We start from the raw sequence: 27800 nt of genomic DNA on the forward strand, positions 1-27800 counted from the left end.
GTCGAGTCGTCACGGAAAGGACTCGGCGAATTTGCGCGCACATCTTTCATTAAAAAATGTCCTTAAACAGTGGAATGTCCGCATAAAGTCCTCATGCCGGCCTCTTCTGAATCTTCTCTGTTCTCTCACGACGTCCTGGGTGAATTAAGCCTTAAATTAGGATGTTTTCAGCTCAAAACAGGCCGACGACAGCACCTGGAAGCGCTGCGCGACGTCCCGCTCCGCGGGAAGTCCTTACACCGACAGAAACACGCCATAATCTCTCATCAGCTGTTAAACTTTTCACCGAAAACCAACTTAATTTCTTGAATAGTGTCCACTCGGATATTCCTCACAGGTCCAGAAAAAATTTTGATAAAGCAACACGCGCCGTCTCGAGCAGCATGTGAAACAAAGGAATTCAGCGGAGAGGGCTGGACCACATCTCACTCAAGGCCTGCCCACAGGGAAATGATGTCACCAACACGCATGAAAAAACTCATGCATGCGCACGAGGGTTCAAGCATGATTGCTGTAATCGCACGTCATTCAAATCCATATAGTTAAAAAAAAATAAAAGTGTCGGTTTATTATCTAATAGACCTCGTACATTCAGTGTTGCCAACTTGGCGACTTTCTCGCTAAATCTAGCGACTTTCCAAACCCTCTTGACGACTTATTTTCTCAAAAGCAACGAGCGACAAATCTAGTTACTTTTCCTGGAGTTACTGGAGACTTTTCTGATGTTTGGCGACTGAAAGTGAAAGTCTGTGTCACCGAGTGGCTGTGGGTCTCCCCCACCTCCTCCGCTGCAGCAGCCTGCAAAGCACTGAGCGGAGGGATATCTGCAATCCTCCTCACTCGGACTTGCTCAACCTACTGACCTCGTTTGCTGCGCTGTGATTATAATTATAAATAAATAAATTAAAAATAAATAAATAAATTAATTAATTAATTAATTGTGATTAATAGTCCCCAGACTTTGAGAAGCCCTGGCCTTGAGAAGTTATTTTATTTTAATAAGTGATGGCCAATTTTAATGGCAAAATAAATAAACAAACCAAGAATCAAGTTTATTTGTGGTTTTAAATATTTTTAAGGTGGTTTTTCACTTTTTCGCCTCTCCCACGATGTTTTTGTTTTCAAAACTTTTTGAAAAAGATATATTAACAAACATTAAACGAACACCTCAAACACCATGGTGGACACCGGTGGTCAGGGAAGCCGTCCGACTGAAGGAGTCCTTCCGGTATATGTTATCTCAGAGGACTCCAGAGGCAGTTGCAAGGTACTGACAAGCTCGAAGGGCAGCAGCCTCTGCTGTGGGGGAGGCAAAGCAGTGAGTGTGGGAGGAGTTTGGAGCAACCATGGAGAAGGACTTTAGGTCAGCACCAAGGTGCTTCTGGCAGACCGTGACGCACCTCGGGAGGGGAACCATCCAAGCAGTCTACAGTAAGGATGGCACTCTGTTGACCTCAACTGAGGATGTAATCCGGCAGTGGAAGGAACACTTTGAGGAACTCCTGAATCAGACGGGAGTGACCTCTATAATAGGGATGGAGGATTTTCATCAATTTCCCTGGTGGAAGTCACTGAGGTAGTCAAATAACTCCGCAGTGGCAAGGCCCCGGGGGTTGATGAGATCCGTCCAGAAATGCTGAAGGCTCTGGGTGTGGAGGGAATGTCTTGGATGAGATGTCTCTTAACCATTCCGTTGAGGTCTGGGACAGTGCCTAAGAAGTGGCAAACTGGGGTGGTCCCCATATTTAAAAAGGGGGACCAGGGAGTGTGTGCCAACTACAGGGGCATCACACTACTCAGCAGTGTTGGGGAAAGTAACTTTGGAAAGTTACTTCATTAGTTAATTTATACAGTTATATTTTACAGTTACTTCATACAGTTAGTTCATTAGCAGCTGCGGACACCTTGTCGGCAGCTGCTGAATGTAATTAATAAAGTTACTCATGATCTAATTTGGTTATTTTTAAGATTTAGTACTCAGAAAAGTAACAGTATGGCAACAGTATGGTAGAGCGAATGCAATACCACCCCTGCTGCACCAATTCTCCGGCCAATCTCACGCTCCATCGTCCCCGTTAATCGTTAATAAATGAGTTACTCAGAAAAGTAACTAATAGTTACTTTTCTGAGTAACTATTCTTGTTGGTCGTGCCCAGTGGGAGTTTTGTTTTTATTTTTCCTTTGACATTTCTGCATCGGAGTTAGGAAACGATTTCAAAATGGAATCTTAGCTGATACATTGTATTTCCAGGAGAAAACACTGTATTAAATGTATACTTGATATACCTAGAAACACATCCTTTAAGTGATAATGATATGCAACTTTAGGATGTGGCAAGTTATCTGTTCTTACAGGCTAAAACTAGTTTTAGATGGAAGTTAAAGGTGACTCATTGTGTGCAAAAGCCTATAAAAACATTTTCAGCCAGGGGGATAAAATATGCTCTGAAATGTCGAAAAAGCCAACTGGGAGTCAATATTGAGTCATTTCCACTGATGCAGAGCAGATTTACTTTCAATTTGAAGACCTAACTGTGTGGAGCATTTCAGCTAAAAATGAATTGGTTTGAAATGGAGGAATAGAACTTCATTAATCCTGTCATAATAATAAAAAAGGTCCTTCACAATTTCACTTCAATTTCAAGAATCCATTTATCATAAAACACATTCATCAGGGAAAAAAAAAAAAGCAACCTTCCCTGGTTTTGGTGATGAACATTATTAGTCATCCATATGGGTGTAAGACCTCCGTCTGCAAATGGATTTTCATCAAATTACAATTACCCACCGTAAAGTCCGCCTCGCTATATATATATATATATATATATATATATATATATATATATATATATATATATATATATATATATATATATATTTGGTGTCAATTATTTTAGATGCAGTATAATCTTCCCAACAACTTTTCATGTTTATCTGCGCAACTCCATCCATCCATTTTCAATACCCACTTGCTCTAATTAAGCGTACCTGCTCTACTCACACCTGATAATTTAATTATCAGGAGTTAATTAGCTGTGGGTGGAGCAGCATGAGTGAGAAAATGTGCAGGGCAGGTGACCTCCTGGAGCAGGGTTGGAGATATTTAAGGGTTACCCTGTCTACATGCCTACGTATGTTGGGTTTCTGTTATGTGAGTGGCTGAATAGATATTTATTTTTAAGAGATGTTGACTAGGCGTAGCTAATGAAGTGTCTGGTGAGTGTAATGTCTGTGTGTTGAGTGACGGTGAACAGTTAGTGTTTTGAGTGTGTTGGTGCAAGCAAACAACATGGTGATCAGTCCCATGTGTCAGCAACATGTTGAAAATCCAGAGTGGATCTGAAAAACTTAAAAATTGAGAAAACTTTTAAAATTAAATTCAATTGGTAATGATGGTCCCTCGGGTGTTTTTGATTATACGAAGAGATGTAAGTCAGACCAGACTGAGTAGGGTGACCATCTGCTTTGGCCATACCAACAAAAACTAAACAAAGTAATAAAACAAGAGCACAACAAGGAATGGTCAAACTTGCAGAGACAAAAATCTCACAGTTAAACAACCATGTACATATTAAGGCCAGTTATCACAAAGACCAATGGCTCAAAAGAAAACCAAAAAACCATGAGCAGAGTTGCAGTAAAATAGACTAGAATTGAACCTTCCAGACAGAATGTCAATGGTAAATGGACTGCATTTATATAGCGCTTTACAAATAGTGCTTCACATTCACCCTGATATCAGGGTGCTGCCATACAAGGCGCTTGCTACACACCAGGAGCAATAGGGGATTAAAGACCTTGCCCAAGGGTCCTTAGTGATTTTCCAGTCAGGCTGGGCTTTGAACCCAGGATCTTCTGGTCTCAAGCCCAATGCCTTAAACACTAGAGAAGATGAGTGTGAATTGATGTCTATTAATGTCCATTAACGGGGATTGTATGTGTGGAAGGTTAATGGATCAAGTGCCACCTGGGATTGGAACCTGATGCCCTCCCCCTGCACACCCAGCAGTAAAAGGGGTACCTGCCTCATTTCCACTATGGAGGTATAAGGTGGTGCAGAAAAAAAAAAATAGCCACAGTACTTCATCATGCCATGGTCCAGTATGTGTGCTAATTAAGTCTGGTAACTGCCACATTCCAAGATTTACTGAATTTATTAATTTACTGAAACAGGTCATGAGGAATATCATGACTGAGCAGATTCTTGTCTCATGAGCAAAGGTCATGTTGATTATTTCCTCTTGGAGTATCTAAACAACTGCCAGAAGGTCTGCTGTCTTGTCTTCATTTTGTCTGGTTCGAGTTTGTGGCACGTGTTTGGAAGCTCAAAAAAAAGAAAAGTGTTTAAGGGAGCCATCACTGGTCTGCGTCTGGCAGCACTGAGTGGAAAGAACACCTGCTTCTCAGCTTGAGTAAGCTGATCTCACTTCACCTATGAGGATGGGCCTGATTTTCATGACAGAAAGCTGGTGGAGATGTCGTTTCAATCAATAAACTATTAGCAGCCAAAGAAGCAGAGCGCTGGCCACAGAGCGCTCCGGGTTTCGTTTGTTAACTCGCTCACTTTGTGTAGACGTGTCTCGAACAGGTTGAACTTGGAACTCGCTCTGAGCTTTGTTTGGGATGTGCCTCCCCCGATATGGTTTTGCAAACACGGCAGCGAGTCGTGAAATGAGATTTCTCTGCTATCATTACGGGGCAAAGAAAGAAAGCCACATGTCTCTCTGAGTGAACGCCTCACTGCTCTTCCCCTTTGCCTCGTCTCAGCGCGGCATGTCCAACCGTCACTAAGACGGATCGATAGAGCCGAGCTCCATAAGCCGCCTCCCGCCAGTTCAGGAAATACTGTACGCTGTAATGAGATGAGGATATTAAGCAGTTAAAGAGGACGATTTAGCCGAGCAGTTGTAACATGTGATAAGCGTAATAAAGAAATCTTTGTTTGCATTAGGTTTCTACAAGGCATCCTTTGATCTCTGTAAGGAGCTGCTTGGAAGAATAAAGGCGTGAGAGGGAGTATTGTTCCCCGCTGTAGAATTGTTCTGTGAGCTCGGGGTTCAAGAGTTTTTTGCTGATCCAACATTAAAGGCAGGAAGCTATTGAACTCTATTGTTTCCACACGAGTGATTGGGTCCAGTTCTTTTAGAAGTAAAACTCAAAGGATTACATCTACGCATTTTTTTTTTGTCTCGTCCTTGTCATTCTTACAGCACAGTGGTTTTATCTTTTCTCAGATATCATTGTGCCCTTTCTCTTCACTGTTAAGTCAGAGTGCGTAATAACGTTGAGGGGAATGTTTGCTTGACGTTTACGATTGAAGGGTTATAAATGATTCCGTTGGATCCCCACAGGAAACCATAAAACATTGTTTTTGCCATAGGTAAGACTTCTTTTGAAGTCGTATCTCAATCAATTGAACATCACATCAGAGCATCGGCAGAGGTCTTTGAACGTCACACTCTCACCTTGCTTGTCTTTTTTGAGGAAGATGAAAGTGCATGAAAAATAAATTTTGGATAATTTAGCGGTGTTCCCCATATGCCTATATTTGCCAGAGGGCACGATAAGACATCAAAGGGCTGGCTGTCAGCCTTGAAGGCTTTATGGTGATGGAAGATGAGTGTGAATTGAATGACTTTCAAGACCTGATCAAAGATTGGCTCAAACATTTCGAGACAATTTGATACTTTTTCAGCTATCTGTGGTTTATCCAGGCTGGATGCCCAATGACCTGTGAGTTTTTTCTTTATATTGATATCAGAGGGGAAACAACCTCTTGAGTAATCATGTAATAAAAATTTTGATGGAATTTTTGAAAATGTTTAAGGAAAAACATATTCACATTTTAGTAATAATCTTGTTGATAAGCCAGTTAGGGTGTGTTCAGTAATGTAATTTTTTTCCAACAAAAATCCTCACTAAGAACAAAGAAAAAAATTGCACATCTAATGAGTTGAGACAAATGCATAGGAGGGAGGAGTGGATACAGAAGTACCAAAATATTAACTCCCACACATTGTTTAACTTGCAATTCAACGTATATTTGTAACTTCTCAGATTTGATCTTCATCAGGCTTATGGCCCAGTCACACAGCACACGACGATTCCTGAACAAAGGGAAAAAGTAAAAAAGTCACAATTCGTTGAGAAAAGGTGGACGAAAGAGCGTTTATCACCGAACAGTCTGCGAAGCAAGAGCGCAAAAGGGACGAAAGAGGAACTTAACAAAACCGAAGCTCACGATCTCAACGAAACGCGCCTGGAGCCACTGCTGGAGCAGAGCGTGTCTGCTCCAGCACTCGGCGCTGGAACGGAGCTCATAGCGCCTGAGTCCTGGAGAAACTGCAAACAGAATCTGTGGAGATGTCAATGGACCACCTGCTCTGGTTCCTTGTCCAGAACAAACGAGGGATCATCATCATCAGAATCCACACTGTCTGTCAACACGATGCGTGCTCCGTCGTGCTCCAATTAAAAAAAAAAAAAAAAAAGTTCCGTGGTCACTGTGATACAGTATTATGTTCTAAGACATATGTATTGATTTATAACAGAAAACTGTCAAAAGGGAGAATAAATATAAATATAAGTGTAAAGATGATTGAATATATCAGAGCAGTAAATTAATCAGTTCGTGTGAACGCGCGCATTAACTCATGCGGTTATTTCCACCAGCTGATCACTGATCCACAACGTGAATTCTTCCTTCCAGAACAGCTCTCCTGTTGCCACATGTACAGAAGGACTGGCTTGTCATTCCTACACTCATATTGTTATATTTAATACAAAATAATATGCGCACGCAGCAGCTCCTGCTGCCGCTGATGCCGCATTCAAGTACCATGGGAAATTACACAACTTTTTCGTTGTTTCAAATTCAACAGTTGTTTGTGGCAAAATAATTAATTATATCCACACAAAAGATTAATTCTGGCCTATGTAATGTGCCTGAGCCCATTGAAGCTGCCCCCCCCCCACACAGATAAAAAAATCCAAGCAAGCAGGCTGAGTTTTCCCTGTAATTTCCGACGGTACATGAAAGCAGCAGCAGCCTCAGCGCTCACAAACCGGCATCTGCACTGTGTGAAAACGTTCAGCTGCTCCAACGAAGTCAAATTAAACAATAACGTGACAAAAACTACACAAACGATTAATAAACGTCAAGAACGACAGCAAAACGAAACAGACGAACTGAGGTTTTCGTTGCCCTTCGTTCAAATTTTTCAACAGTTTAAGAATCCTGACTAAGCACCCGCTGCAGGAACGAAGCTGCGCGAAGGTTAAACGATGTCAGCGACAGTCAACGAAAGTCCAGATTTCGTGTTTCGTCAGGGGCTTCGTCACTCTTCGTTAAGTGCCATGTGACTGGGCCATTATGGGTCTGGCACAAGGATGAGGAGATGGTCTTGAGATTAAAATGGCATATTTGAGACTACTACTACTGTCTTATACCGCGTTCACACCGTGCGCAACCGAGCGACAGGTTGCCATGTAATCCCTATGGAAGGAAGCGTTTTGGCGCCAAGCCGCGCAGTGTGACGCGATAGACGTGAATGAAGCAACGTGAGTGAAGTGATTTTGAGCGATTGAGGGAAATGGTGATATTGTGTATGTGGAAAAAGTTTTAGATCTTTGAGTTCATCTCATACAAAATGGGAGCAAAACCAAAAGTGTTGCGTTTATATTTTTGTTGAGTGTAATATATGGTAGGATGTGAATGTTATTGTAGTTTAGAATTTTTTTTTAACTCTCTTTTTCTCTGCAATTGGCAAACCGCCAAAACTGAAATCTTCAGTAAATTTGTAAAGTGTAAAGCCATGATGTTCTCAATATTTATCTATCAAGATGTTTGGTAGACTGTCAGTAGTTTCAAAAAGTCTTCTCAAGCCAATTATATTAAAAAAATATATACTGTAATACGTATAATACATTTTTTATTTATTTACTGGCCTTTTGTAGTGTAGGTTCACACCTGGAAGCTGCCATGACAACCACAGCCTGATCTGCTGGCTGCTGAGTGCTCCACTGGAGGTTTTACACATTAAAGCGTTTGCTCAAGGGCACGTTGGTTGTGGTGCTGTTCTGTGACCCCCCCCCCCCCCACACACACACACACACACTTATTCTGCCAGTTGAGGCACCATAAACTACTTGGAGACCTTTTTGCGAGATATTCTTGAAAATATTTAACGCCTGAATTATCTTGTGTGCACTTCATCGAACAGAAGAATTCTGAGATGACAGCACATCCATAAAAAGAATTTCTCTTCATCTACCTCTGTGCTTGCTGTTCTGATGAATATTGCATATTTGACAAGAGTTTAACTCAGTCATTTTCAGGGCAGTTTGAATTGAAGCAAACCTTTCTGTATTGGTTCACTGATGGTGAAACTATTACCTTTGTGATGGAACAAATCTAATGGTTTGGCTCTGCTGGAGTGTATCAGAACAAATGTACAATTTTTTCCCGTCTTGAAACATTAGTGACCGTAAGGCCACTAATATTTAGATTTTCTAATAACACTAATATCTCAAATTGTTGGTTTGGCTGACTTGGCTGGTATCTGGGACATGCAGAAAATATGTGGGGCTCAAAACGTGTTGGTGGACATCACTGCAGCCTGTACACAGGTACTGAGTGCTGTACGGAGCAGAGGCAGAGGCTCTGATTCCTTCCCATGGAATTGTGGCTTTGATCAGGACTGTGTTCTACTCTGTTTAGTGCTTGCAAGGATTGGGTGCTGGGTCAGGTTGTGGGCAACAGTGGCTTGCTCATGTAAAGGTGCACTTACACGATATTGCCTTTGCTTCACGACACATCAGGACGTGTCGTGCTGGAGAGTAAATCGTCTTTTATGGGTGCAGACAGGACGCCAGAGGGGCACCGGTGCGTGCTGTTGCGCACAGAGAATTTTGAAATGTTCAAAAAATCTTTCACGCACAAATGTTGTGCTATGTGGCGCGATCTAATCTCCATCACGACGTGCAGCTCGTCAAGTGGAGTAAAGAAGTGAACAGAGCGAATGGTGATGTCAGCGGATCACATCAGAGCGCAGCTCGTCTGAACAATTACAGTATAACAAGAAGTTAAATCTGTTATAAACGTACTTTAACAGCTGCACGCAAGAAGGACAGAACACGCAACTGTTTTATGAAGCCATGACAATGTAAATGTGACAAATAATTACCTTTTTAGACGGCTCAAAATGCTTTCTGCAGCTTGTTAGGTGCACATGTGCGAACGACTCCAGCTGCAGCCTCGTCTGTGATTCAGGAAGTGATTAGAGCCGTTTTCAACGGCCAGTTTGCAGAAAAGAATGATTTTACATACGCGGCATCCAGCGCAGAGCACGTGGCAGCTGGTAGAACAAGAACGGCATCCAGCTGTGAACACAGCGGGTGGGATTGTCACAGCGACATTCGAGCTATTGCGTGAAGCAAAGGCATGCTCGTGTAAAGCCCCTTTCACACCAGGGCTGCTTCCAGTTGCATCGTGTGTCGTCATGACAACGCCACGTGGAAGCAACTCATTGCCGAGACAATGCAGCTCGGCGCCACAACAACGTGAGGGGCACAAAGGACGAAGCAAATCGGAAATTAAACATATTTAATTTTTGATTGTGTCCTCTGCTCGATGCAGAATTAAGTGGTTTCAGCGCAAGTCAGAACAACAGGACGGTACTCAGCGTGACTGGAAGCCACACACTCACAAGACAACATTACCCCACGCCAATTTATGATTCCTGCTTGATTCCTATTGTTCCCGCAGTACAAATCACGCAGGATTGTTTTTATACCGTGTACACAATGCAGGAAAAACTACACGCTCAAAAAGCACAAAAAATGCTGATTGTAGCAGCTGCTCCTCCTTGCTCCTGCTCCTTTTCACAAAGGAGCAGAAGCAAACACTTTTAAACACTTCTGTGAGAAGACTCTCACAAAAGTGTTTAAATAAAATCCATAAGTCCTGCTCACAGACTGATTGCCAGAGACAGGAGATGTCCTCATCCAGTAAAAAGTCCGGACATCTCCAGTCCACTCACGGACAGTTCGTTCACACGTGCACATGTGAACTTAAAAGAAAGAAAAAAAATAAAAAAAACTGTCTGGCTGCAGGCAGTTAGTTTCTTGTTCTCTGCTCAAACTCTCTCATCACTGTGTTAAAAAAAGGACATAAGTCCTGCTCACAGACTGATTGCCAGAGATAGGACATGTCCATGAGAAGTATAACTCCAGACATCTCCACATTTACTCACGTACGGTTCGTTCATGTGCATGCAAACGCGCATCTCGCAGTCAGAGGAGGAAAGATAAACTATAACAGAACTCAGAGTGCAGACCTGCAGCTCAGCACAAGAATAAATATAAACTAGAGAAATCAGAGTGCACAGTCTGTCTGCCGCCAAACTGTGCACTCTGATTCCTCTATGCAGAGAACCTGCAGGCTGCGTCCTCACCTCCTCTCTGCCCCCTGCTGCGCGCACCTGACACAGATTTTCCTGTGTCATCATGACGCAACAGGAAGCAACTGGGAGCAGTCCTGGTGTGAAAGGGGCTTAAGTGCACCTTTAGTGCACCTTAAGTGAGGTTCAAAGACTCTGGCTTTGCGATTGTCCTGGATTTAGACTAAGATCGTGACTTTGGATGACTTGCTGGATTCAGCCATCAGAAGTGTATCTGTATTCAATGACAATTGATAGATTCACTTATCTTGGTAATGATATTCATACCCCAGGCTCATTGGCCTGTGAGGTCAAGGGATGGCTGGGAAGTATTTCTTATACTATGGTTGTGAAACTTGGATGATCTCCTAAGATGATGACTGGTCAAATGAGCAGCTACGTAGGGAGAATCAGGTGAGGTGTTTCACTTATGTAGGAGGGGATGTCAGCAATACCTCATTGTTGAGGACCTCAGTGACTGATTAATCAATCAATCAATCAATCAATTTTTTTATATAGCGCCAAATCACAACAAACAGTTGCCCCAAGGCGCTTTATATTGTAAGGCAAGGCCATACAATAATTATGTAAAACCCCAATGGTCAAAACGACCCCCTGTGAGCAAGCACTTGGCTACAGTGGGAAGGAAAAACTCCCTTTTAACAGGAGTTAACATTAATGCCAAGGAAACCACATTCCGCTTGACTACAGCTTTTGAGAAATGTGAAAGGACATGTTGTCTGTCTGGGCCATTGCTATTGAGGACCTGGGAGGTTTTCCGAGGTGTGATGAGTGCAGTGAGACTTGGAAGGCTCCCAGACCTGACCTGTAAAGCCCCTTTCACACCGGGGCTGCTTCAAGTTGCCTCCTGTGGCGTCATGACGATGCAGGAATGTCTGCATCAGGTGCGCGCAGCAGGGGGCAGAGAGGTGAGAACGCAGCCTGCAGGATCATTGCACAGAGGAATCAGAGTGCACAGTTTGGCTGCAGACAGACTGTGCACTCTGATTTCTCTTCTAGTTTATATTTGTTCTTGTGCTGAGCTGCAGGTCTGTGCTCTGAGTTCTGTTATTGTTTATCTTTCTTTCTTTCACCGCGAGCTGCGTGCGCACGTGGAAGCGCTGTGAACAAACCGTCCTTGAGTAAATGTGGAGATGTCTGGAGTGATACTGGATGTGGATATGTCATGTCTCTGGCAATCAGTCTGTGAGCAGGACTTTTATGGACTTTATTTAAACACATTTGTGAGAGAAGAGCGAAGAGCTGCAGCAGCTGCAATCAGCATTTTTTTTTTCTGTGCTCTTTTTGCGCGTGTAGTTTCACTGCATTGTGTACATGGTATAAAAACAATCCTGCCTGATTTATACTTTGGGAATAATGGAACACAGCAGGAATGGTAAATTGGCGTTGGGTAACATTGTATTGTGAGGGTGTGGCTTCTAGTCACATCGAGTAACGTCACTTTGCTCCGACTTGCGCTGAAACCACTTCCTTTATGTGTCGAGCATAGGACGCAAAAAATTAAACATATTTAATTTTTGGCATCCGATTTGCTTCATCCTTTGTGTCCCTCGCGCTTTTGTGACGTTGAGCTCCATCATCTCCGCACTGGGTTGCTTCCATGCGGCATCGTCATGATGCCGCACAATGCAACTTGAAGCAGCCCTGGTGTGAAAAGGGCTTAAGGAAGCATTTACTATAACTGCGCAAATATACATTGCAGTTCTACATTTTAGAATCCTTAATGATCATTCTCCATGTGTGTAAGGATGGAGCAATATTGCTGAACAAACTGTGCTTTTGAAATGGTTTTCCACATGAATGTCTGTATATCCACACGGTGCCTTTATGGGTATTTGTGTGGGTGTTAGCGTGTTTGCTTTTGTCACTCAGTTTTTCTCTTTGTATTGTTTGTGCTCTGTATTGCATGTACACAAAATGCACATATTTCCTCTGCCAGCCCCACTCATCAGCAGACGTCACCTCTCAGTTTGCTCCTGAATCAATTTTAATTGCCACTCTGTATTTACAAAGCAAAACAAACAATTGAAGTAGCTCATGCAAAGGCGCTACTAAGCACTTAGCATACAGCCAGTATTTGCTCTGAGAGTGTGCATTTGTTCACACACACACACACACACACACACACACACACACACACACACACACACACACACACACACACACACACACACACACACACACACACACACACAGGCAAAATATGAGTGTATTTGAGAAGTAACACACGAGTTAGTAAAATCTTTAAGTCATTATAACACAGAATATACAATGGCTGTGTTTTAGGCATGCATTATGAGCTGGTTTCAAAGTATACCGCCGTTTGACTATTTCAGTCATCACTAAAACATACAAAAGCAGACAATTGAAGAAAGCCTGCTAATGTGCATTGTGATTTTATGGATAATGAAAGAGAAGGAACACCATAGACTGTATAAAATATACTGGACAAACCCTACATGATGTCACCCACAGGTGTTCTATAGAGACCCAGAAGAACTGTTTAGAACCTCAGAAAGTGCTGCTCTGGGTGTTGCCAGTTGGCAGTGTGTACCTGCGTCACAGCCAGCCCAAAAATGGGTAAAGGGGTGAAGCGTCAACGACACCCTGCATGACCTGGGCAGGACAAATGAAGCCCAAACACTCCCCCATCTTATGCTGCGTTCACTCCGGCGCGACGCGAGCGACTGCAGCCACAGGTTGCCATGTAATTCCTATGTAAGGATGCGTTTTGGAGCCAAACCGCACAGCGCGACACGATGGAGGCGAGTGAAGCGATTTTGAGCGTTTTGCGCGTTTGTGGCGCGATATTGTGTCGCCTCACGTCGCGCTGCCCTCCTCCCCAAGTTCAAAAATCTGAACTTTTTCGTCTCGTCGCGCCGCGATGACCAATCAGGGACTGAATATATAGTGATGTGGAGATGTCTGGAGTTTGACTGAAGATGTGAACATGTCCTGTATCTGGTAGCAGCCTGTGAGCAGGACTTATGTCTCTTTTGTCCTTTATTTCACAATCATGACAGAGTTGTTGGAGCGAACAGCAGCACCACAGCAGCGGGGAGCGGAGTTTATTTTTATTTTTATTTTATGTGCGCGCGCAAATCGTCCTGGAGATTATTTTACTTATTAACTACACACCTGTAAAAAGCAAATGGTGACTGGTTTCTAAACACAATTATGACAGAGTTTTTGGAGTGAGCAGCAGCCCTATTTGCAGCAGCGGGAGCGGAGCTTTTTCCTTTTCTTTTTTTTTTTTTTACGTGCGCGTGCGAGCAAATCGTCTGTAGAGAATATTTTATTAATTAACTACACAGATGTATAATAAAACAAATGGTGACTGGTTTCTAAACACAATTATGACAGTTGTTTGGGGGAAGAGCCAGCTGCAGAAAGCAGTAGAGTTTTTTTTTTTTTTTAATTGTTTACATGTGCGCGCGCGAACGGGACAGTTGATCCTCAAACTGGGTCCCGCAGAGGTGGAAGGACCGCTGAAAGCGGCCGTCACCCAGACACAGCTCCTGCAGCAAATAATGATACACTCTGTATTGGGAGCTTTTTACAACAACTCGCTCCATGTGATCAAGGTCCATCATGTTAGCTTGACTGACAACTGGAATTTGTAGCGTCTGATTGCGCCCGGTGTGAACGCGACATTAGAGTTACTGCTCAAGCTAAGCTAACAGTTTAACCATTGTACAGGTGTCTATGATATCATGTTTTTGGGGACTGTGCAGTGGTTTTCGTAACAAGCAGCTTTGGTGTGGGCATTAAAAATTATTTGGGTTATTTCCTCAATAATCATGAATGAACTAAACCTAATGCCAAGTGTTAACTATAGCTGCTAAGTGTTTTCATCAGTTGCATACAATGTTAAATAACATGCATATTTTATTTGATGGAAACACTGGAGCACAGACATCTTGGGTGATCCATACATAATTCAATGGATAACAAGCTGTATTATTACAGATATTTTTAATAAAATGCTGAGAAAGGACAGACACAGTCCTTCACAACAACTAGCAGCCACAGCTAGCCATATATGAGCTTGACTCAGTATCACAGAGTACTTACAACTCAAAACAACCATGCCCCTAATTATGCATAACTTTAAAGGGAAAATATATTTAACTAATTTATTCATTCAGTCATACCTGCTTATTTCAATTATGAGTCATGGGAGAGCTGAAGCCTACCACAGCAGTAATTGGGCATGAGGCCGGTACATACTGGACATGCTGCCAGTCTATTGCAGAGCCCTATATAGACAGACAAACAAATTCACACTGTCACTCACACCTACCGTTAATTTAAAGTTTCCACTTACCTAACATGTCTTTGGAAGTGGGAGGAAGCCCTAGCACCCAAAGGGGAACCCATGCAAATACAAGGAGAACATGTAAACTCATCACAGAAAATACCAGGTGGGAAAAGATCCCCAGACCTTCTTTCCGTGAGGCAACAGTGCTAACCACGAAGGCACTGTGCTCATGTTAAACTAACAACTTATCTAAAGAAATATCCCACATACAGTTGTAATCGATGGAGAATCTAGCTATAGACACCAAAACATTATTTTTGAACCAGATTGCAAACATGTTTCTTTATCCTTTGAAGAATGACATTTTAACATGGGTTTCTATGGCAGTCTACTCCCTTTTGGAGCCTACCGCAAGCGACTAGTCAAGGAACTGCAATTGTGCACCTCCGCAGGGACACTCTCCATGCTAGCAGACACTCCCTGTCATTTTTGCCTGTTCAGTGGTGACAAGAACTTACATTAATTTACCAGTTAGCCCCTGGCTATTTGCTTTGTACATCAATAACACACAAATTTTGGTAAATGGAAAATGGGCTGCATTTATATTTCATGGTCAAAGCACTTTACAGTGATGCCACACATTGACCCATTCACAAACACACACCAGTGCCAATCTTGTTTTGGTCTTGAGTGAAAAAATGATCCCCAAAACATCTAACAATAGAGCCTAGGTTGTAAATCATGGAGTGCCCATTTAATAATTTGTATTTCAATAAAACTAATAACCAGCCACCGCTACTTTTGTTGCATGCAGAACCCTTGCATGTGCGGTATGGGTGCTGGAGGTGGCCAAAATGGGTACAGACTGAGGGAAGAGTTTTCACACGCAGTGAAACCGTTGTTTTAAAGGGTATTTTAAACAAACTTATTTGCCATAGTCTCCCTAAAATAAATACTTCACCCACAAATAAAATTAGCTGTAATTTTGCAGTATCCAAAAAATAAAAGTGCTTTAATAACTAGATTTCAATAAGAAATAAAGTTTGTCAAGTTTGTGGAAAATCAAAAGGGACTATCATTTTAAGTTGCAGTCAGGAATAAGTGCGTCGGCAGGTGGTCTGCCTCATCTGCTCTTTGTTCATTTTTAATTTTTTACTTCAATATGAGACCGCTTTGAACATTTTATATTACTCTCTTACTTCAGAAGAATATATTGGCAGAACTTCTTGTGTTGGTCATGTCTGAACTCTGTCTCTCAGCTTCATCCTCTCATTCAGATTTTGCTTTTTCATTTTCTCACGCTCATCCTCCAACTTTTCTCTCTTTTCCAAAGGTTGACATCAGCAGAAAGATGGATAAAGATACTCATTATCTTCTGCTGCTAATGTGCAAATTTCCGTGTCACAGCTCACATTTTGTCCATTGATAATTGGATACTTCCTTACCTAAAAAGACCACCTAATCTTTTGTGAAGAATAGATTTATTTTTATTTTTTGCCGTGCTCATCAGTTCCAATAAACCCCAGTTTCCTCTGCAATTTAAAGACTTGCTTACAAATGTCACATTTACTCTCTTAACACTTTTAGCCTGGGTTAAGATATTCTCCAAAACACAAGGTGGCAGTAGTGAGAAACCTTTAAGAAGTAACCACATCCAGGTTAATCTGCAACATAAGGAAGATAAGTTTGCGTGGATTTTCTCTAAGAAATAGAAACTTTTGCAAATAGCCAATAATTAACATGGCTGAGTTTGTCTTTAATTCTAATCAGACAATTGTGGTTTTGGGAAAATTAATATTTTTAAAACGAAAATCTTGTCCCCTTGTTCCATTAATGCAAAGTGACCAACTTCCAGATGCAATACAAAGTCTGAAACACCAGGGCTTGCTCCCCAGTGCTGTGTATCATGTCTATCACATCTTCAGAAGATAAAAAATTTTAATTCTTGTGGGGGTGGGTTTAAGTTTTTGATTGACAGTTTGTTCTGTGAATTCATACCCATATCAGTGAATATATGTAGACTTGTACTAAAACTTTAGTATTCTCTAATTCTGAAAAAGGTTGTAGGTCTACAAGCTGTTTGACCAAATTATACATATGAAAAGGTGCAATCTTACCCAGTATTTAGAAACATGTTAGTTATTATTATTATTTGTTTTTTTAACAAATGGCAAATTAGATCAAAGTAATGTTATCTGCAAACTGCATCACTGAGGTGACAAAATTGTCACATAATGAAAATTCATTATGGGATACCACACATATATTATCAGTTTATGGGAAACCTGGCTGAAACCTATCATTGTCCTCCCCTGAAACAAAGCTTGTCTACCTGAGCACACATTTAGTCACATCCCTCACAATACAAGCACTTACTGGCTCATGGGGGTGTAATATAACTCATTTGAACATTTGACTCTTCACTCTGTTCAGGATGCCACATATAGCCAAGATGAGATGAATAATACTCACATGTGCTGCTTTGTCACTGTATATAAGCCCCAGGCCCATATTCTGAATTGTTAGATGAATTTGGCGAGTTTATCTCTAATGTGGCAACCCAAGCAGATAACATTTTTGATTGTTGGTGACTTCAACTTTCATGTAAACAAGCCTTTTGACCCCCTCTGCAAATCATTCATGGATATTATAGATGCATTAGGATTCCAGCAATGCATTCAGGGTTTGACTCACATTACTGGATTTGGTTCTTGCTCATGCTATTACTGTCTCAAATATTGACATTGTGTCCCTTGCATCTGTGGTTTCAGATCACTCACATATTAAATTTGCAGTCTCAATACCTTGTCCACTGGGACAAGAAGCTTATTTATCATCATAGCAAATGAACTTGGAGCTAGACTGCCTGATATCTTAGTGTCACTGTCGGAACATGATCATTCGGTAGACAGTCTTGTAGACAGCTTAAACTCAACACTTACTAAGCACATTGGACATGATCGCTCTGCCTACACTAAAACCACAATCCCCCAAAAACACTCTCCTTAGGCATGGGCGATGCTGGGGGGGCGCAAGAGCTCCCCCTGGATTTGTCATAGCACCCCCAAGAAAATAATTCCTCATTTATTATTTTAATTTAATTTCATCCTATGTTTTTAAGGCCTTGTCTACACTGAAACTAAACTTCTGCTATACAATATTTTTTCTTTATTTTCAAAAACTGTTCCATTCAATAAATATCTCCGTTCTCATATCCAGTGAAACCATGTGAAAATGCTGTAGTACACATGCCAGGCCTGTATGTAGCACTATAACACTTCTACAAAAAATGGAGAAGACGACGTGGAGCTAACAATGAAAGCTAAAACTTTAGAAGCTGGCTCATGGATTAAATAAAGTCTTTTAATCTGACCTGTTGCCTGGATTCATCATCACAGGTGAAAACTGTTCTCCATGTGACACCATTGTTTTGGAAGATGATATCTGGACATGCGTTAATTCCTTATGATAGAAGTTACTTGTTAAGGTTTTTTTTTTAAGTCCCTCAGTGTTTGTCTGCTCTGTGTTTTTCAGACTGAGCTGGAGGATGCGGGCACTCTGTCGCACCACCAACAAGAAGGAAAAAAATATGCTAAATTACACTGTAAAATTACACTGTTAACATGTTATAGAGGCAGGGCGATGACATAATCCTTTCAGCTTTCCACAGTAAGACACTTGTGGCATTTTCAGATTGATGTGATTAGATAAATATTCCACTCATAAAAGAAAATAAGCATTCATCAACAGAACTGATTGTTTTACACAAAGTGAGTGTAACGTGACGTTCAATGACATTACGTTCAACAATGACATGATAATAAAATAATAAATTTCATTTGTAATGCACCTTTCATTAATACAAATCTCAAAGTGCTACAGGAAAAAAAAAATAAAACCAAGGATCAGCAAGAGAATAAAAACAGAAAATCTTCAGATAAAAACAGTCAGCAGAATAAAATAAAACCAAAATAAAATAATAAAATAGAATAAAAAGACTAAGATGCAACAGATTCAAATTATTGAGACCTGTGATAGGCCTGTCTAAAACAGGTACATCTTGAGGCTTTTTTTTTTAAAACCTTCCACAGTCTGTGGAGCCCTCAGATGGTCAGGGAGGGAGTTCCAGACAGAAGGCCCTGTCTCCCATGGAGTGAGGTTTGGTGTGAGGGGGCGGAGAAGATTAGTGTTGTATAAACGAAGGGAACTCACGGGTATGTGGAGAGTGAAGAGGTCTTTAAGGTATGTGGGGGCATTGCCATGGATGCAGTGGTGGGTAATGAGAGCAATCTTAAAATGGATTCTGTAGGTGATGGGGAGCCAGTGAAGGTTATGGAGAATCGGTGTAATGTGTTCCTGTTTATGTCCTCTCATCAAAATTCTAGCTGCACCGTTTTGACTGTATTGGAGCCTTTGAAGGTTTTTTCCAGAGATCCCAAAGAGCAAGGAGTTAGAGTCATCAAGTCTATAGGAGACAAAGGCATGGATGAGTTTTTCAGCATCAATGATGATGTCGTACTGCAGAGAGTGTACTTTAAAGTTGTTCAGTTTTTGCTGCCCAAATATCCATGAGTGGAACTGGAAAGTGAAATCTGTCGCCTAAAGAACTACCTGAGGAACAGCAGAAGGCACGGCCAAACCAGTGACCCAGTGTCACTCCTGGCAATTACCCCCTCACAGAACACTACCTCTGGACAGCAACCAAATCATTGATGCTTTTGCTCTTAACTACAACAACAGGCGCATTGTCCTGTTATAAAGGCATTTTCTCTCTGCTTGCCATTACCATTTTTCTCCTGGGGCTATCAGTTAGATATGTAGATCTGTGAATATTTGTATTGAACAGTAAACTAGGTTTGTGTGTGTGGTTTTGGTCATTCTGTATGTCATTAGTGACTGTCGCAGATCAGAATGCAGCTATGTGTACGCATGCCCATGAATGTGGCAGAGGTGTAGCAGAGAGCCGTCGCCACTGTCCTTAGGTTCAGTGTTCATTTACGTAACCTCAACCATAGGTCTAGGGATCTAGAGCAAAAATAGCATAGCTTAAAATTAGAAGTATTCCACCTTGTGTGGCGCAAAGCTATTCTAGACTATAAGCACGCACTGTTGGCTACAAAATGATCCTACTCTGATTTGATCAACAAAAACAAATATAATTCAAAGTTCTTGTCCGACATGGTGACAACACTTATTCAAGGAGAAGCACTTGTAAGTCGCTCTCCTTTTCCAGCCCAAGATTTCTTAGGCTACTTTAAATAGAAAATAGATGACATTAGGTCAAATATACCTCAGTATGCCTTAGTCCCATCATTGCATGCTGTAACTGATGTGGGTGCCATTGCTGACACCTCACCTAGATTTACTGAATTTGATATTATTTCATTGGGTGCGCTGACTTCTGCTAAATGCATACGTTTTTGACCTTATACTAACTAAACTCTATTTAAGAACCTGTGGCCTACACTCGGGCCTACTGTACTGGACATTTTTAACCTGTCACTAACCTCAGGATGTGTTCCAAAATGCTTTAAATTTACAGTGATTAAACCAGTGCTGAAGAAATCAGCATGAAATCAAACCATGACCTCGTTCTCCTGAAAATCAAACCTATTTTTTTCCAAATTCCTTAAAAAAGTAGTTTCACAGCAACTCGACGACCACCTTACGAAGAATAACCTCTTTGAATCACTGCAGTCTGCATTTAGAACACACCATTCCACGGAGACAGCTTTTACTAAAGTGATGAATGATCTCTTGCTTGCAATGATTCGGACACCACCACGGTTCTATTGTTATACCTTAGCACTGCATTCGACACCATGGCTCATGGTATATGTTCAGAAAAATTACCTTAAAACTCTCTGACACAGACAACAAATTTTGTCCAATGTGGGTACCTAAGATAATATTTGTTCTTTTTTACCTCAGTTACATCTGCTGTTTATCTATTCTTCAATAACTTCACCCCGTTCTGCTTCTTCCTCTTTTTTCAATATCAATTGTTCTCTTATATATTTGACATATCAATCATTTTCTGGACCCGATTTGCAGCAATTAAATATATAAATAATTACTCAACACTCCTGTTTGCTGTCCTGACCAAAATTGGCTGATTTGTCATTATTAAAGTTGGTATGGTCACGCTTATCACAATTCCAGAAGTGCCTGAATCACATAAGAAGGGTACGGTTGTCCCTCTCACTTGCAAATCAATCATCAGCTTTGTGTCAGTCCCATGAAAGAAAACATCATCCAACTCCATAACCTCCATCACGATTTGAACGACAATCTTGGGCCCATTGTCCCATTTTCCCACAATGGAAACACCTATCCCGGTCTCCCCCACTTCTCTGCTGTTGCTGCATGCCACCTCTCTGACCTCTACCTCTCCCCCTAAATTGTCCTCTACCCCTTCGTCCACCTGCATACATCACTGAGTCCACTACCGGTATGTTGGATTTGTCCTTTTTAGCTGCCTTTTGTTGGTGAACTTTTTTTGCATGTTTTGCATAATTCGCATATTGAGTGAGGCTGCGGGTGAGCAAAGTAATCATATATTTTGCAACACGCACTGTCAGAGGTGCACAGGAGGTCATTCTTGGATTTATTTTCTTGACCAATACAGGGCAGGGGGCCACTTCTAATTTCACAAGTTTCACAACTGTAACATAAACCTATTTTGCATCACTTAAAGATTATTCCAATAGTGTACGTCAACTAACAGTGGGGATGTTTTCCCACCCGCTGCTTCCACCAACTGAGCAATCTTAATTCACACATAACCATTCACTCACCTTTGTTTTTTTTGTTTTTTCTCTTTTTCTTTTTTCTTTATTTTAGTGTTCTTTTCGAACTGATATTAATTGTCTTTGGAGTCCCTGACTCGCAAAACTTTTTACATGTCACACAGGGTTATCTTTTTCAAAACCTACACACTTTGTTTTTTTCTCTAGTGACCCAGTCACATTTCAGAGTTTCCAACTCTTATTTTTCTCTAGTGACCCAGTCACACATTCCAGAGTCCCCAACTCTTATTTTGCTTTTAGTGTCTTGTACTCACCCTGGTTGTCTCATATGATGCTGTCAGTATGTCATCACTCTCACAGGACTACTTCAAGATCGACCAGCTAGCCTCGAACACTCAATTCAGAGCGGAGGTCTTTCTGAGTCCCAGACTCCTCTGTGCACAGGTTTCAGTTTGCTGCTGAATCTGTCCCCAGTCTTGGAGAGGTCTTGACATCTGTCTCTCAAAGGACCAAAATATGTTAGGAAGAATTACCTAAAAACTCTCTGACACAGACAACAAATGAGACACCAGGAAAAACAGGTTTCAGTTTTAAGATCTTTTGTTATTTATAGCTTTAAAGGTAGATGTCATACAGAGTGTAGGTCTGAAGACAAATACAGATACATTCATTTTTCAGGCCACTGCAAGATATATAGTCCCAAGATGTGCCAAAGTCCTTTTAATTGAAATCATTTGATAGTATAATACAGTCAGTCTCAAAGTCCATTCCTGGTCGTCTCATCACATAGCATAAGACAATCAGTCTCGTAGACTGTTTGTGCTTCTTCCTTCATCATGCACTGATTAACGAATGTCTCGCCTCATCAGTTTTATCAATACTCTACTTCCCTCGTCCATGGCATTGTTCTGCAATACCTTTGACACATAAAACATTTCAATACACTGAGTGTTAAATGCTATCACAGCAAACTTGTACAGCAGTAATAAAGTGGCAATCTATTAGTCACAATCAATTATTAAGACAAATTAAAATGGTAAATATCAATGACAGAGCATTAACAACAATAACTTTTATAACAGTATACTACTCAGTAGCTTGGAGAATCACTTTTGGGATTGCTGGTAATGCCCTTACATGGTTGACATCCTACCTAACCAGTTGCTCTCACTGTCTCCTGTACAATAATGTCACCTCAAACCTTGTTCTGATGAAATATGGGGTTCCACAGGGATCCATCTTAGTCCTCCAGTTTCCCTTCCTTTATATAGCACCTCTTGGGCATATTCTGTGATGTTATGTAGAAGGAGAGAGCATATCTCACCCATATTGGCCTCTCTTCATTGGCTTCCTGTTAATTCTAGAATAGAATTTAAAATTCTTCTTCTTACTTATAAGGTTTTGAATAATCAGGTCCCATCTTATCTTAGGGACCTCGTAGTACCATATCACCCCAATAGAGCGCTTCGCTCTCAGACTGCAGGCTTGCTTGTAGTTCCTAGGGTTTGTAAGAGTAGAATGGGAGGCAGAGCCTTCAGCTTTCAGGCTCCTCTCCTGTGGAACCAGCTCCCAATTCAGATCAGGGAGACAGACACCCTCTCTACTTTTAAGATTAGGCTTAAAACTTTCCTTTTTGCTAAAGCTTATAGTTAGGGCTGGATCAGGTGACCCTGAACCATCCCTTAGTTATGCTGCTATAGACGTAGACTGCTGGGGGGTTCCCATGATGCACTGTTTCTCTTTTTGCTCTGTATGCACCACTCTGCATTTAATCATTAGTGATCGATCTCTGCTCCCCTCCACAGCATGTCGTTTTCCTGGTTCTCTCCCTCAGCCCCAACCAGTCCCAGCAGAAGACTGCCCCTCCCTGAGCCTGGTTCTGCTGGAGGTTTCTTCCTGTTAAAAGGGAGTTTTTCCTTCCCACTGTAGCCAAGTGCTTGCTCACAGGGGGTCGTTTTGACCGTTGGGGTTTTACATAATTATTGTATGGCCTTGCCTTACAATATAAAGCGCCTTGGGGCAACTGTTTGTTGTGATTTGGCGCTATATAAAAAAAATTGATTGATTGATTGATTATGGGATTACTTTTCACTGCTCTGCTGATGATACTCAGTTGTACATGCTGATAACTGCTGGTAATCTCATACACATCAAGACTTTAGAGGATTGCCTTACTTGAATTGAATGAATTTGAATTTTGAATTTACTTCAATGAAAAGCTGGATGTCTAGCAATTTCTTACTTATAATTTGGCGAAGACAGAAATGATGGTCCTCGGTCCAGCGAGACATCGACACCCGTTTGACCAGCTAACGCTTAACTTAGACTCATGCATCATACATCATCACTCTGACCACGTAAGGAACCTTGGTTTGATTGTTGACCCCACATTGTCCTTTGACCTACACGTCAATCAATCAATTTTTTTATATAGCGCCAAATCACAACAAACAGTTGCCCCAAGGCGCTTTATATTGTAAGGCAAGGCCATACAATAATTATGTAAAACCCCAACGGTCAAAACGACCCCCTGTGAGCAAGCACTTGGCTACAGTGGGAAGGAAAAACTCCCTTTTAACAGGAAGAAACCTCCAGCAGAACCAGGCTCAGGGAGGGGCAGTCTTCTGCTGGGACTGGTTGGGGCTGAGGGAGAGAACCAGGAAAAAGACATGCTGTGGAGGGGAGCAGAGATCGATCACTAATGATTAAATGCAGAGTGGTGCATACAGAGCAAAAAGAGAAAGAAACAGTGCATCATGGGAACCCCCCAGCAGTCTACGTCTATAGCAGCATAACTAAGGGATGGTTCAGGGTCACCTGATCCAGCCCTAACTATAAGCTTTAGCAAAAAGGAAAGTTTAAGCCTAATCTTAAAAGTAGAGAGGGTGTCTGTCTCCCTGATCTGAATTGGGAGCTGGTTCCACAGGAGAGGAGCCTGAAAGCTGAAGGCTCTGCCTCCCATTCTACTCTTACAAACCCTAGGAACTACAAGTAAGCCTGCAGTCTGAGAGCGAAGCGCTCTATTGGGGTGATATGGTACTACGAGGTCCCTAAGATAAGATGGGACCTGATTATTCAAAACCTTATAAGTAAGAAGAAGAATTTTAAATTCTATTCTAGAATTAACAGGAAGGCAATGAAGAGAGGCCAATATCGGTGAGATATGCTCTCTCCTTCTAGTCCCCGTCAGTACTCTAGCTGCAGCATTTTGAATTAACTGAAAGCTTTTTAGGGAACTTTTAGGACAACCTGATAATAATGAATTACAATAGTCCAGCCTAGAGGAAATAAATGCATGAATTAGTTTTTCAGCATCACTCTGAGACAAGACCTTTCTGATTTTAGAGATATTGCGTAAATGCAAAAAAGCAGTCCTACATATTTGTTTAATATGCGCTTTGAATGACATATCCTGATCAAAAATGACTCCAAGATTTCTCACAGTATTACTAGAGGTCAGGGTAATGCCATCCAGAGTAAGGATCTGGTTAGACACCATGTTTCTAAGATTTGTGGGGCCAAGTACAATAACTTCAGTTTTATCTGAGTTTAAAAGCAGGAAATTAGAGGTCATCCATGTCTTTATGTCTGTAAGACAATCCTGCAGTTTAGCTAATTGGTGTGTGTCCTCTGGCTTCATGGATAGATAAAGCTGGGTATCATCTGCGTAACAATGAAAATTTAAGCAATACCGTCTAATAATACTGCCTAAGGAAGCATGTATAAAGTGAATAAAATTGGTCCTAGCACAGAACCTTGTGGAACTCCATAATTAACTTTAGTCTGTGAAGAAGATTCCCCATTTACATGAACAAATTGTAATCTATTAGACAAATATGATTCAAACCACCGCAGCGCAGTGCCTTTAATACCTATGGCATGCTTTAATCTCTGTAATAAAATTTTATGGTCAACAGTATCAAAAGCAGCACTGAGGTCTAACAGAACAAGCACAGAGATGAGTCCACTGTCCGAGGCCATAAGAAGATCATTTGTAACCTTCACTAATGCTGTTTCTGTACTATGATGAATTCTAAAACCTGACTGAAACTCTTCAAATAGACCATTCCTCTGCAGATGATCAGTTAGCTGTTTTACAACTACCCTTTCAAGAATTTTTGAGAGAAAGGGAAGGTTGGAGATTGGCCTATAATTAGCTAAGATAGCTGGGTCAAGTGATGGCTTTTTAAGTAATGGTTTAATTACTGCCACCTTAAAAGTCTGTGGTACATAGCCAACTAACAAAGATAGATTGATCATATTTAAGATCGAAGCATTAAATAATGGTAGGGCTTCCTTGAGCAGCCTGGTAGGAATGGGGTCTAATAAACATGTTGATGGTTTGGATGAAGTAACTAATGAAAATAACTCAGACAGGACAATCGGAGAGAAAGAGTCTAACCAAATACCGGCATCACTGAAAGCAGCCAAAGATAACGATACGTCTTTGGGATGGTTATGAGTAATTTTTTCTCTCATAGTTAAAATTTTGTTAGCAAAGAAAGTCATGAAGTCATTACTAGTTAAAGTTAATGGAATACTCAGCTCAATAGAGCTCTGACTCTTTGTCAGCCTGGCTACAGTGCTGAAAAGAAACCTGGGGTTGTTCTTATTTTCTTCAATTAGTGATGAGTAGAAAGATGTCCTAGCTTTACGGAGGGCTTTTTTATAGAGCAACAGACTCTTTTTCCAGGCTAAGTGAAGATCTTCTAAATTAGTGAGACGCCATTTCCTCTCCAACTTACGGGTTATCTGCTTTAAGCTACGAGTTTGCGAGTCAAACATCAGAGAAAGCACAAGAGCTGCTTTCTTCCACCTTCGTAACAGTGAAAATTCCTCCCATCCTGTCTATGGCTGATGCTGAGACCCTGATTCATGCATTTGTCTCTTCCAGACTGGACTGCTGCAATGTTATATTCCCTGGTTTACCTCAGTCCAGGATTATGGGTCTCCAATTGGTTTAGAATGGTGTTGCCAGAATTTTGACATAAAGCAGAAAGTTTGACCACATTACATCGATTTCGGCATCTCTTCATTGGCTTCCTGTCTCTGTGAGGTCTGATTTTAAGGTTTTGCGAGGAACTCATAAAATTGTTCATTGATGGATGAATTAATACCTAAGGTGCACTTATTTCGGGCTGACTGATTCTGCTCTTTTCCTCACAGTCTGAGACACTGACAGCATTAATGACTGATCCTGGCCTTGCACCCCAGGATGCCTGGCTGACCTTGGAATGCCACACCTGTTGCACCACTGACCGGGCGTCCTGCCCTGCGGCCTACCGGTGCTGGACATGGACTCCTATGTATTAGAGACCCAATATAGATTCTACTCTAGGTTCAGTTAAGGACTCTGTTTTTGTTGCTCTTTCATTTCTTCTGCTTGAAAGAAAATTCTTGTACAGTCTGCAAAACCTTGAAACTGTTAGAACAGCCTAAGCAGTGCGTTACCTTTCTAGGTCTTGTCTGCTTGAGGTTTTTTTCCTTATTATCACCAGGAGTTTTTCCGTACCACTGTCACCCGTGTGCTTGCTCAGGGGGGTTAGTGAGGTTAGACCTTACTTGTGTGAAGCACCTTGAGGCAGTTTTGTTGTGATTTGGTGCTGTACAAATACAATAATGTGCATTGAAATTGTGACCTTTCAAATTTATGAAGTTTTGGTATTTAACTGATCAAACTGTACCCTTGCCCATTTTCCATGTCATATGGAGTTGTGCCAGGTACAGCATCAGATGTAAAACTTGTGCCAAATCAGCATGCAGATCCACCTTGGATCTGCTTCAGCGACCCCGAGCGGGGAACAAAGAAAGATGAAGCATCTTACTAACTGAATCTTTAGAACTGAAATGAATAACAATCCACTGGGGTGGAATGGTACGCACAAGTCACAGTGCAGTTTGCACTGCAGTTTGGTACAACTTCAGTAGGATGGGGCAACACTTTTTGGAAGTAGGAGGAAGCCGGAGCACCCAGAGGGAAGCCTCACAAACACGGAGAGGACATGTACGCTCCACACAGAAAGGACCAGGTCGGAAGGGAACCCGGGACCTTCTCATCTGAGGCAGCATTGCTAACCGCTAAGCCACCATGTTGACTGTTTCTAACATCTCCCAGCTCCCAGCTCCCAATTCGGATCATGGAGACAGACACCCTCTCTACTTTTAAGATTATCAATCAATCAATCAACTTTTTTCTTGTATAGCGCCAAATCACAACAAACAGTTGCCCCAAGGCGCTCCACATTGCAAGGCAAGGCCATACAATAATTATGAAACACAGTCTACGTCTAAAGCAACATAACCAAGGGATGGTCCAGGGTCACCCGATCC

At 41.5% G+C, this 27800-nt stretch overlaps 1 protein-coding gene and 2 long non-coding RNA genes across 8 annotated transcripts in view; 1 reads left to right on the plus strand and 2 right to left on the minus strand.

Annotated features, from left to right (window-relative positions):
- lrp8 (low density lipoprotein receptor-related protein 8, apolipoprotein e receptor) overlaps positions 1 to 27800 on the plus strand; it is a 564614-nt gene that overhangs the window by 216475 nt on the left and 320339 nt on the right. The gene's annotated exons all lie outside the window — the stretch shown is intronic.
- Positions 6295 to 27546, minus strand: LOC117518420. The gene is made up of 3 exons (XR_004562981.1): positions 27479 to 27546; positions 9131 to 9141; positions 6295 to 6305 (listed from the first exon to the last, which is right to left on the minus strand). It is a non-coding gene; the product is annotated as an uncharacterized LOC117518420 (long non-coding RNA).
- LOC117518419 lies at positions 10634 to 26566 on the minus strand. 2 transcript variants are annotated; one of them, XR_004562980.1, is made up of 3 exons: positions 26296 to 26566; positions 17862 to 17868; positions 10634 to 10645 (listed from the first exon to the last, which is right to left on the minus strand). It is a non-coding gene; the product is annotated as an uncharacterized LOC117518419 (long non-coding RNA). The 2 variants fall into 2 exon arrangements; XR_004562979.1 differs by lacking the exon at positions 10634 to 10645 and adding an exon at positions 11135 to 11144.

Source organism: Thalassophryne amazonica, chromosome 10, assembly GCF_902500255.1.
Source record: "Thalassophryne amazonica chromosome 10, fThaAma1.1, whole genome shotgun sequence".
NCBI classification, from domain to species: Eukaryota; Metazoa; Chordata; class Actinopteri; order Batrachoidiformes; family Batrachoididae; genus Thalassophryne; species Thalassophryne amazonica.